The following is a 13,516-nucleotide window of genomic DNA, read 5'->3' on the forward strand; positions in this document are numbered from 1 at the left end:
CCTTGTGGAGTGTGTCAATGACTGCCTTCGGGACATCTGCCAAGTCAGCAGTCTTCCCCATGATTGTAGAGCCTACTGAAACAGACTAAGGGACCTTTTTAAACGCATCGGAAGCCTTTGCAGGTGTTTTTTGTGAATTATTCTAATTTATTGAGATTATCACTTTTGTGTTTTCATTGGCTGTAAGCCATACTCATCGACATTAACAGAAATAAACACTTGAAATAGATCACTCTTTTTGTAATGACTCTATATCATATATGAGTTTCACTTTTTGTATTGAAGAACTGAAATAATAAAATAAACTTTTTCATGATATTCTAATTTTGTGAGAAGCACCTGTACGTGGAGCGACTGAATTTCCTGGCCCCAATGATGGATCTGCATCCGTAATTGCCAACCTTTTCCACTCTTTTGTCTGTTGTGATGCTGATAACACTGTTCTACAGCCAAATTGGTTCAGAGACAAACACAACTAATTTTGTGGTGCTGAAAATGAATATGATGCTTAAATTTGGTGATTGGCTCTAATTTTCAAGATCCAGAGGAGGTTGTAATAACTTATGACACGATAGGTAGGTCCACGATAAAATCCATTGAGATTGATCCCCAAGGCCTGGATGGAACTGAAAGAGGTTGAAGGAGTCCTAGAAGAGAAGATTGTGGTGTCTTGTTCTGTGCACATGTTAAACAGAAGGAAAAATATTTTCTCACATCCCTCCTAGAATTAAGCCACCAAAAAGAACTAAGCAGTAGTTCTTGAGTTTTCATGACTCCAGGGTATCCTACAAGTTTAGAATCATGGACAAGTTTGAGGACTTCAAGTCGAACAGATTCGGGGACATATATTTGGTGGTTCTGTATCCAAAACCCCTCCTTAGAAAAAAGATGAACGTCTTTGGAAGGATGGTTAATAAAAAAGTCAGTTTGGTATCCATCTTTAATCTTCGTTAAAAATTCTTTAGTGTCCAGTATTCCCAGAAAATTTTTTGGACGAAGAATGGTATAGTCAGTGTTAGACCTCTCCTGAGGTTCAGTAGATATCCTGGACAGAGCATCAGCCTTGCCATTTCTTGGACCAGGCCAATAAGAAATTATAGAATTAAACCTGGAGAAAAATAAGGTCCAATGTGCTTGTCTTACAGACAATCTCTTAGCTGTATGGATGAATTCTACATTTTTGTGGTCAGTAAGGACAGTCACTGGATGATTGGCCCCTTCCAAAAGATGTCTCCATTCGGAAAAGGCAACTTTAATAGCTAAAAGTTCTTTATTTACAATGTCATAGTTCTTTTCCACAGAAGACATGGTATGAGAAAGGAATGCACATGGATGAAGATGCATCATGTCTCTAACCCACTGTGACAAAACTGCTCTCACCGCAGAGTCTGAGGCATCTACTTTAACAACAAATGACAGTTCAGAATTTGGATGGACTAGTAATGGTGCAGAAGTAAAAAAAAGTCTTTAGTTTTTCAAAAGCCACTTGTGCCTCTGGAGACCAGAAAAACACTTTGGTTTTCTTTGTGAGTTAAGTAATTGGTAAAATGATTTTTGAAAAGTTTTTTAATGAATCATCTATAGAAATTTGCAAATCCTATAAAGCGCTGGATGTCTTTTGAATTTCTTGGGGTAGGCCAGTCAACTACCGCTCTGATTTTACTGGGATCCATGCTCAAACCTTATGGGGAGATGAAATATCTCAGAAATTGAGTCCTGGTTTGTGCAAATCACATTTTTCGAGTTCGATACAGAGATGATTCTTCTGTAGACATTCCAGGACTCACTGGACATGCCTGCAATGCTCCTCCAAGGTATATGAAAATATAAGAATGTCATCGAGATAAACAACAACAAATTGATCCAAGAAATCTCAAAAAACATCATTAACGAAGTGCTGAAAAGTGGCATGGGCGTTTCTGACGCCGAAATGCATAACAGGTATTCAAAATGTCCATATCTAGTTCTAAAGGCAGTATTCCACTCCTATCCCAGCAAATTCATATGACATTATAAGCCCCTCTTAGATCGAGTTTTGGTAAAAATCTTGACAGAACGCTGTCTCTCTAGCAACTCAGGAATATTAAGTGGTGTAGGTAGCAATTTTTAATTGTAATCTTATTTATTTCTCTGTAATCGATACATGGCTGCAGAGTTGAGTCTTTCTTTTCTACAAAAAACAAGGATGCTCCAGCTGGCAAAGAAGAAGGCTGAATGAAGCCTTTCTCTAAATTCTCATCTAGGTACTCTTTTAGTACTTTCAATTCTTGTTCAGAAAGATTGTAAATTTGCCCAAACTGAATGGATGCTCCAGGGAACAATTCAATGGGACAGTCATAAGAACGATGAGGGGGCAGTTGATTGGCTTTCTTATTACTGCAGACCTCACTGAACTGCTGGTACTGAGGTGGTAGTTTATCATAATTCAGATGAGAACTCTTTAATACTTTAATTTGTTTGAGAAAAGGTAAATTATCATGGCAATTGTTTTCACAGTACTCAGAGAGAAAGGTAATGGTCCTCGATGCCCAGTTGATAAAAGGGTTATTGGCTGAAAACCAGGAAATTCCTAGAATAACTGGAAATTTTGGAGAGGAAATAAGATGAAAACTAACAGCTTCATGATGATTTGGTTCAATACAGATTTCAAATTCAATTGTCTTGTAATAGGTCCAGAAGATAAAGGTGAACCATCCACAAGAAAAAAGAAAGAGGGATCTATGCAGCATGAATTCCATAAAAAAATGATCTTTATTCCATTTTGTTAAAAGCAGAGGTAGGGATATCCATAAATTTTAAAAACGAATCATCTTACTCTGATGCGTTTCCGGCTGAAGCCCTTAGTTATGATACTCTATGACTAAGGGCTTCGGCCAGAAACGCGTCAGAGTAAGATGATTCGTTTTAAAATGTATGGATATCCCTGCCTCTGCTTTTAGCAGAATGGAATAAAGATCACTTTTTTATGGAATTCATGCTGCATGGATCCCTCTTTCTTATTTCATGGTAATTTCCAGAGGTCAACAGATCAGGATCCAGACGATTTAAATCAAGGAGCTGCCATGAGTTATATTGCACGGTGAAGCTTTTTCCACTTTCTTTTTCCTCCTGTGATCCATCCACAATTTCCATATCGATTGGCATGGATTTAGTCCTACTTGCAATGTTATTATCAAGTGTAAATGGTAAGCCCATGAAATTCCCTCTGGTTCCAGAATCTAACAGAATCTGACATGGCAGAGCATTGTATTTTTTGGCTCCCGCTTATGACCTGTATGGGAACGACAAAATGAGAAGATGGTGATTGCTCTTTGCCTTTATCCTGCATTAGGCTGTGTGCCCACGATGCATTTTTAATGCGTTTCTGCAGCGTTTTTGCAGCTGCGGAAACGCTGCAGAAACGCATTAAAAACGAATGGTAGAAGGGCAGCAATGTTCCCCAATGATAATCCGCATGTGCTGTGCACATGCTGCGGAAATTTCCGCTGCGGATTATCATTGCGGAAAAAAACGCAGCACTACCAATTATTTTGCGGAAGTGCTGCATCTTCGCCGCCATTGACTTGCATTAGACCACATGGATTACGCATCACTGTATATGTAGATGCGTAATCCAAGCGTTCTAATGTGCGGATGTTACCCGGGTGTAGATGAGAGGAGAGTCTCATCCACACCCAGGTACCATTAAAAAATCTGTAAAAAAAGAATAGAATAAAAAATAAATGTATATTTACCTTCTGGCGGCCCGCGCAGCGCTCCTCCGTGCTTCCCGGCACTTTGCAGTGGACTGAACTAGGACCTGCGCTGACGTCAGAGTCATATGACAGGTCACGCAACGCTGACGTCGGCAGGTCTTTCAATCCACCGATGCCGGCAGCCGGGAGAACGGAATGTAAAGCAGGACACCGGGGGCCATCGGAGGGTAAGTATACATTTATTTTTTTTATTTTTATCACTCTCTCGGGTCACACTATATAAATCCATGCTGTTTCCATGGATTTATATAGTGTAACCTAGTTGTCACAAGCACTTTCCAAGTGATGCTAATCGCTTGGAAAGCGCTTGTCAATCCACATGCGGAAATGTCAGTGATAACGCTCCATTTCCGCATGTCCCTGGCAGGAAAACGCATGTACAATCCACATGTACAATCTGCATGCGTTTTTTTCTGCCAGGGAGATGCAGAAACGCTCAGGAAAAAATCCTGAGCATTTCTGCATCGTGGGCACATAGCCTTACAGATGAGACGGTCTGCATAACCGGATCTAGCAGTTCAGAAATGTCCAAATTGCTTGCAGTTTTGGCATTTGAGAAGGCTATAGTCTCTTTATTAGGACAGTTAATGGCAAAATGTTCAAAGCCCCCACAATAGAGGAATACATTTTCTGAACATCGCGTCTCCTTCTCTGCTGCAGAGAGAGGTTTTCAGATTACATCAATTTGCACAAGTTCAGGAACACTTTCCATTTCCTGGTGTTTTTTTAATGCTGCTTCAGTAAAGGAGTAGTTAGGGTTGTTTCCAAATACTCACAGTCTTTTCTTTCATTGTTCAGTGAGTCTCTGATCAATTCGGATGCACAATTGAATAAAGTCCTCTAAATTATCAGGGGTCGCGACCCTTACAAGTTCATCCTTTATTAGCTCTGATTATTCTTGTCAAAATTTACTCCTCTGGCAGCTAAATAGACAGCCGCAATACATGCAGGGATTGCCTGTTTATTAGCCAATCCCTGCATGTGTTGTGGCTGTTTAACAGCCATGAGACACGCAGCTGCGACGACTCGAACCTATTTTTCCAGCATGCCGAAGACACTCGTTTACCACCCGAGCGTGCTCGAATAACCCCTTATCCGAGCATGTTCACTCATCACTAAATTTTACCAATAAAATGTTGCTTTAGCCCCAAATTTTTAATTTTTCTAAGGGCTAGTAGGAAAAAATGGACCTCAGTTTGATGTAAAAGTTTCTCCTGAGTGCCCCAATACACTACATGTAATTGGGAAATACATTTCAGACAGTGCAAAACTCAGAAGGGAAGGAGTGCCATATTAGTGCAGATTTTACTGTTCTGGTTTGCGGGTGCCATGACCCACTGGGAGAGCTCTGGGAGCACTGAGAGAGCCCCTGAGGTGCCAGAACAGCAGAACCCCCATAAGTGACCCTATTTTACCAACTACACTTCTTAATGAATTCATCTAGGGGTGCAGAGATAATATTGACACCACGGGTATGTCACAGAATTTTCTACCATTGGACAGTGAAGAAAAAATAATTATATTTAGTCCCCTTGATGAAGCAAGTGTGAAACGTACGTCGGAGCACCTGGGCCACATTCTATACCAGTCTATCAAACATGTAAGTTTATTTTAAGCTTTTTCTTCTTGCATACAAGCCGCACGACATTGTTGGTTTGACACGCCAGAAACCTGCATTATGCAGCATATACAGTATATTGAGCCATTATGGTTGTGTTTAGGCTGTTGCCAAACTCATAGCTTTCAAAAATACTCAGACTGGTTTATGAACTTGAGGTGTTAGATATAATCATGTAAATGTATTATGTGGCCCGCCATTGTGTTACTCTGTTGCATTGCTATTGTGTTATTTTTATGTATTGTTTATGTATTGGTGATTTCAATAAAATAATACATTTTTAGAGACTATACGCACTCATTGGTTCTTTTGGTAGTATTCAAAATTTAGGTGTGTCTCCAGTGACAATGATTTGGAGGATTTAAGCTCTTTATGTTGGTAGTCATTGAGTATACATTTTGCTCGCTTATTTGGAGGACTGACATAAGCACCCTCCATTTAGCACACAATATTCCAAAGGCACATTTGACCACTCTCTGTGTATGTGACAACCAGTAGTTAAAAGCATGGCGACGGTTAAAAGGGCCTCATAACATGCCGCGTTAATTGGAAGGCCTCGTCTCCAACCACAAGATAAGGAGCTGGATCTAAGGTGCAGCCAGGTAAGGCCTGTGGGAGTGGGACACCCAATTCCTTGTTCCAAAGCCATCAACCCATATCGAGTTCTGTGGCTTCTTCGCGCAGATGTGCTTCCCATCCAGTGCTCCTATGCAGTTTGGGAACGGACATATTTTGTGAAAATCACAGGAAATCCGTTCCCAGTCATGAGGCCTGGGCACTGGCATCACTGTGGGTTGGAGTTTGGTCCAGATCTCATCACATGTTTTTCAAATAATTCCAGAAATAGTTGACTTGCACAGGAGGAACTCAAGGTGTAAGGCAGCATATGACCTGTATAGGATCAACAAAACAACTCAGGTAAGTAAGTTTGCCATTTTGTGATCATTTAAAAAAGCACATTGCACATTCTACCCCAAAAAAGTATGCTACTTCATGCAACAGTGACATTAGTACAGGTCATGTTTTACAATGGGATTTGTTTAAAAATCATTTGCTGGTGTGTTGTAAACGTAGGTAACCTTTGGGATTTGGTCTTGTGCAAACACACAATGCCACATTGTTTCATGATGTTGGCCTAATGCATTCCTCCAATGAAGGTTTGCAAAGAGCACAATAAAATGATGAATAAGTAGTATGGTATTGAGAAAAAAACAGAGATAGACACATTGTTAAATAAATACTCCCAAAAACAACACACAACAAGGATACATAGATAGGAAACTAATAAAAATTGTTGTCAATCAGGCAGTGCAAACATACCTCAGAGGGACGAGAAGACGTTCTTCAGCGGAAATACATCACCGCATGTTTGTATTCTTGTACGTAAGTCCAGGTAGTAGCTCCTCCAACAGATGGTCAAATATGGGGATGGTCATGCGACAAGATACAACGAATTTGTCAGGATGTCGGCATAGCTCAACATACAAGCACTGGAAGTGTACTCTTGTGATTCGTTGTGAGATTAGTGGATGAACCCACATTCTGCACCGCCTCCTCAGATCCACTATTAATAGGTACCGTTCCCCAAACTGTCGAGACAACACCAAGTGTAATAGAACACGTTCAATTGTGTTCAGTGTCAAATGGCAAGACATCAAAACAGACCTGCTGAAGGAAACTACGGAAAGGAAAATAGTGTAAGGAATATCCTACCAAAATTATGGAAGTGCTCCCAATGTGAGGCCTAAGAAAGTGACTTTTAATAGGTATCAAACCAAACAGGCCCTAATAGTACATTTGATTGAAAACGCATGTTCAAAATCGCAAGGCGTATAGACGCCAGATGGATAACACACAGATGCCAGATGGATAGCATGGTAGAAAATAATCGCATTCTTACCTTGCACACGAATTACACATGGAATGCCATACGGATTTCACTCGTACCACTTTTCCTGGAAGAGAATGGGACTGATGTTTTTTGACGCTTGTGTGACTCCAGCCTTGTGAGGAGCCTGTTGAAAAATTCCTGCCTGCTAAACCACCAACTGTTTTGAGTAGGTTCTTAAAAGCAAACAGCAACATACCTTTGTGGCTGTGCCGAGAAATTTAAAAGAGAATATGTAATCAGAAAATGACTAATTTATCAAATCAGATTTTTACGTCAAATAAAAATATTTTTAAAATGTATTTTTTTGTATCACTATCTATATTACAATTGACAAAAAAACTGATCTAAACAATAGGTCATTTTCTGATGCCAACTTCCATCTAACTTTATTCCTGCATGTAAATTAGCTCGCAAGAGTCCAGTGGGCAATTCCACGTTCAGAAAGTTGTTTGGCTCTCGTCACTGAACCCTTCCCAAGTCCACACATTTGGTGTTGACTGACGGGTCCAGAAGTTGCGTGTAACACTAAGATCTCATGGCCACCTTGGACATAACTGCCTGTGATAATAATGAGATGACTACTGTGATGGGTACTCCAAATAGGAAGCATCAGTCTATTAGCTCAGCTGCCAGTGTAAAATCTAAAAATGTTAGTATTTTTTAGTATACTTCGCAACATTAAAAATACAAAAAAATCATCCAAAGTTCCTAAAAATTATATTTAACACAAAAACTTGTTAAACAAGGTCATTTTCTTCTGACACATTCCCTTCAATTAGGTTTTCCCTCTATTAGAAGGAATTCCGTAAACCACCACATTCCCATCCACCACTAATGCGTAGAATGTTTTTGGCCATAGTTCTGCAGCTCTTTCTTTGATTTTGCACTAAGTATTACTTGTTGTGCAGGGAACATGAACACGACAGCATCCACTGTCTGGGGAGCACCATAGCAAGTAAGGAACATCAGTATCTAGACACAGGAACATTTTTTAGTGATTGTAAATGAAATATTTTATGTTTTGCATACTCTAACAGAGACATGTAATACCGAGTCACCAGAGCTTTAATGTCATCTGTATTGTTTAGTTACAGTGTGTAAAATAATGTGCACCTAACATCCTACCTAAGAATATATTCTGTCTCTACATTTAATCCTAATTATTATGTCGATGACTAGACAGGTAGGTAAACTCTGGAATTGGGAAAAGTGTCCGATTGGTTGTAAACCATATTCTTCTACGCTATTGACCAATAAGTATCTAAATGCGCAATAATGCTATTCTACAAACTTCAAAGATTTGTACTTAAAAGCCAAGTACAGATAGGTCTTTATAGACAGAAGAGGCACCGTACCCTCTAGCTCCTGGTTTTTGTTTGTGTTCCTTTCCCATGAGCATATAAGTGGTACCCTCAGTCATACACTGGCTCTTCACTTAGAGAAAGGTTGGCATCTAAAAAGGTCCTATTCTGTACCCATTCATCCATAACACTCACCTCTTATCCACTAAACTCTCATACCAAACAATCTATTTTTGTTACTGATTTCTTAATAGTTAAACCAATTTATGATGACATTGGTTTGCCATTCTCATTTCGCTTCTTCCATTTAAAGTTTGCCTATTTAAAAAGTAAAGTTTCCCCCCTCCCTTTCGTTGCTCTTGCAAGTTTCCTTCACAAACAGCCAATTGTCACTGCCAATTAGTGCATTGTTAGCATACACAATGGCGTTACTGTAGCACACTGCTTTTGTGCTTCTCCAGTCGGCCGTGGGGGCAGTCAAGATGCATTTAGTGCTGAGCATAACATGGACAGAAAATGCCATCAGAAACTAAGAAAAAGAAAGAGAAAAGGAGGAGGAGGTAGATGGGTGTTTGAGGAGGACCAGGGCAGAAGCATGAATGCTATTCAAGTGTTAGCCCAAGTTGGTGAAAGGGCCAATGTGCGGACCTTACATTGAAAACTCCTCTTTGAAATACAAAGACAAGCTTGGCCATAGCAGTAATTAGTGCTCTAACTGTGCCATGTCCACTGTGTCTGCAATACCAATTGTCCCCATATTTACGCTCCCTCCCGCCAATCAAAGGATGAGAATGGGGCCACTTTTCTTTTGCCTCAGCAGTCTACTGCTTTTCATTCACATACTTTATGATTGCTTCACCATCCTAGACTTTAACCCCCTAGATGTACAAGTGTATAATCTTGTAATTATTTGTTGAGTAACCTAAAGGAAGAAAAAAGACCTTTATTGCAATATAATCATTCACATGGACACTAGGCACATGTGTTTGTGCAGACCATACGACCATTGATCTCTGCAACTTTCATTCTTAAATATTCAGTGAACTATTAAAAATGGTCTCTTAGGGCCCCCATACACATTGTAGTAATGTGGGCCGAAATAGCCAATATCAACAGGTTTTGATAGACAGTTCAATGTGTATGGGCCACCGATAAATAAATGTTGGGGGGAGTTAAGAATCTAGAATGTCCGATTTCAGACTGTTGATCCTCTTGTTCTCCCTGAGATAATCTGCTGCAAGAGATGTCTAGCAGCGGCTCTCTCATAGAGAACATGGGGGCACTCAGCAGAGCGAGTGTTCCTGTGTATCGGAGAATCAGGGGAGATAGTCTGACCAACCATTTAGCTGACAACTATCATTAGGCTGACAGCTATCTAAAATGTATAGTGGGGACTTTAGTGTATTCAGGTGGGAGTTTAAAAAACAGATGCAAAGTGGTTCATTATATGGACAGGTACAGCACTTCTTGTCAGTATATACAGAGCTCAGCATAAATGAGTACACCATCTTTGAAACTTACGATTTTAATCAATATATCACTGAACACAAGAATAATTTCCAAAAATTTTGACAAGACTGAGTTTCACAGAACATTTTTTAACCCATAACATGAAAGTAAAGTTAATAATATAACTTTTATTACAAAATCTTTAGTTTTACTCAAATTAGTTAATGCAAAAATGAATACACCCCACATTACAAACTGCTACATCTAGTATTTTACATGACCTCCATGATTTTTTAAGACAGCACAGAGTGAGGCACGGAGTGAACGTTGGAGACATATTGCAACATCTACAGGTGCTTCTCACAAAATTAGAATATCATCAAAAAGTTAATTTATTTCAGTTCTTCAATAGAAAAAGTGAAACTCATATATGATATAGAGTCATTACAAAAAGAGTGATCTATTTCAAGTGTTTATTTCTGTTAATGTTGATGATTATAGCTTACAGCCAATGAAAACACAAAAGTAATTATCTCAGTAAATTAGAATAATTAAGGTCAGGTAAGTTTGCTGGCCAATCAAGCACAGTGATACTGTTGTTTTTAAACAAGGTATTGGTACTTTTGGCAGTGTGGACAGGTGCCAAGTCCTGCTGGAGAATGAAATTTCCATCTCCAAAATGCTTGTTGGCAGAGGGAAGCATGAAGTGCTCTAAAATTCCCTGGTAGACGGCTGCGCTGACTTTTGTCTTGATAAAACACAGTGGACCTACACCAGCAGATGACATGGCTCCCCAAACCATCACCGATTGTGGAAACTTCGCACTAGACCTCAAGCAGCTTGGATTGTGGCCTCTCCACCCTTCCTCCAGACTCTGGGAGCTTGATTTCCAAATGAAATGCAAAATTTACTTTCAACTGAAAACAACACGTTGGACCACTGAGCAACAGTCCAGGTCTTTTTCTCCTTGTCCCAGGTAAAACGCTTCTGGCGTTGTCTATTGGTCATGAGTGGCTTGATACAAGGAATGCAACACTTGTAGCCCATGTCCTGGATACGTCTGTGTGTGGTGGCTCTTGAAGCAATGACTCCAGCAGCAGTCCACTCCTTGTGAATCTACCCCACATTTTTGAATGGCCTTTTCTTAATAATCCTTTCAAGGCTGCGGTTATCCCTGTTGCTACTGCACCTTTTTCTACCACACTTTTTCCTTTCACTCAACTTTCCATTAATATGCTTGGATACAGCACTCTGTGAACAGCCAGCTTCTTTAGCAATGACCTTTTGTGGCTTACCCTCCTTGTGGAGTGTGTCAATGACTGCCTTCTGGACATCTGTCAAGTCAGCAGTCTTCCCCATGATTGTGGAGCCTAATGAAACAGACTAAGGGACCTTTTTAAACACTTCAGAAGCCTTTGCAGGTGTTTTTTGTTAATTATTATAATTTACCGAGATAATGACTTTTGTGTTTTCATTGGCTGTAAGCCATAATCATCAACATTAACAGAAATAAACACTTGAAATAGATCACTCTGTTTGTAATGACTCTATATAATATATGAGTTTCACTTTTTGAATTGAAGAACTGAAATAAATTAACTTTTTGATGATATTCTAATTTAGTGAGAAGCACCTGATATTTTTCATTCTACAGCAACGACCTCTTTTAGAGCCTGGATGATGGATGGAGAGTGATGGTCAACTTTTCACTTCAGAATTCCCCAGGTGTTCGATTGGATTCAGATCAGGAAACATACTTTGCCACTAAATCACTTTCACCCTGTTCTTTTTAAGAAATGCAACAAATGTGTGTTTTGAATCATTGTCATGTTGGAAATGTGAACGACTACCAAGGACACGTAGCGATGGTAGCATCTTCTCTTTCAATACAGGGCAATACATTTGTGAATTCATGATACCATCAATAAAATGTAGCTTCCCGACACCAGCAGCGCTCATGTAGCTCCACATGAGGTCATTGCCACCACCATATTTCACTGTAGGCACAGTGCATTTAGAAAAAATGCACGTCTACCAAGGGCATGGAGTTATGGTAGCATCTTCTCTTTCAGGATACAGCAGTAAGCAGCCGAGAATTTACATTTCATTGATGGTATCACGAATTTCTCCTCTCATCTCAGCTGAAGACTTTGCCTCATTCTTCAAGCAGAAGATTGTTAGCATCAGAGAAAGCTTTGGCCTACAGTCCCCAAAGTCCATCCTCATAACTACTCAGCTCTCCTCCTCCAAAACCAGCTTTTCCACCATTACAGAAGACCAACTTTCCTCTCTAATCTCCAGATTCCATCTCACCACCTGTTCACTTGACCTGATCCCGTCTCCCACCTCATCCCAAACTTCAACACAGCCTTCATCCCAACCCTAACCCATCTCTTCAGTCTATCACTACCAACTGTGTCTTCCCCTCATGTGTTAAACATGCCTCAATCACACCCATCCCAAAGCCCTTTCTTGACCCATCCTCTGCATCTAGCTATTGACCCATATCAATTCTCCGCTATGCTTCAAAACTACTGGAACAACACGTCCATCTTGAACTGTCCTCCCACCTCTCCTCCTGCTCCCTCTTTGACTGCTACAATCTGGCTTCCGACCGCATCATTCCACTGAAACTGCTCTCACTAAAGTCACCAATGACCTACAACGACATTCAGCATTACTTACACACCACCTCCACATCTCATCCCCTATCTGTCGGTGACCCCAAAGTTCAGTTGTAGAACCCCTGCTCTTCTTCATCTTCTCAGAGTCCCACGGCTTTTAGTATCATCTCTATGCTGATGACACACAGATCTACCTCTCTGGACTCAATATCACCTCATTACTAAACAGAATCCCACAATGTCTGTCAGCTATTTCATCATTCTTTTTGATTTCTAAAACATAAAATAGACAAAATCAAATTCGTCATCTTTCCCCCATCTCACTCAACCACCCCAATAGACCTATTCATTAAAGTAAATGGCTACTCACTCTCCCCAGTCCTGCAAGCTCGCTGCCTCTGGATAACCCTTGACTTTGATCTCTCCTTCAAACCTCATATTGAAGCCCTTTCCACTTCTTGCCGACTCCAATTCAAAAATATTTTCCTGATCCGTACATTCCTTAATCGAGAATTTGCAAAAACAGTAATGCAAGCCCTCATCTCCCGCCTTGACTACTGCAACCTCCTGTTCTGTGGTCTCCCTTCTAACACTCTCGCATCCCTCTAATCTATCCTAAACTCTGCTGCCCGACTAATCCACCTGTCCGACGTTATTCCCCAGCCTCTCCTCTCTGTCAATCCCTTTACTGGTTGCCCATTGCCCAGAGACTTCAGTTCAAAACCATGGCATACAAAGTATATATATTGATTTTACTCTCTATTATGGCACCATTGATTTCATAGTGCTTTACTGGCATCGTTGTTGTCCCCATTGGGGCTTACAATCTATATTTCCTATGTCTTTGGAGAGTGGGAGGAATCCCACACAAACTTGAA

Source organism: Phyllobates terribilis, unplaced genomic scaffold (assembly GCF_046119375.1).
Source record: "Phyllobates terribilis strain yellow unplaced genomic scaffold, ASM4611937v1 Scaffold_9__5_contigs__length_417890890, whole genome shotgun sequence".
NCBI lineage: Eukaryota > Metazoa > Chordata > Amphibia > Anura > Dendrobatidae > Phyllobates > Phyllobates terribilis.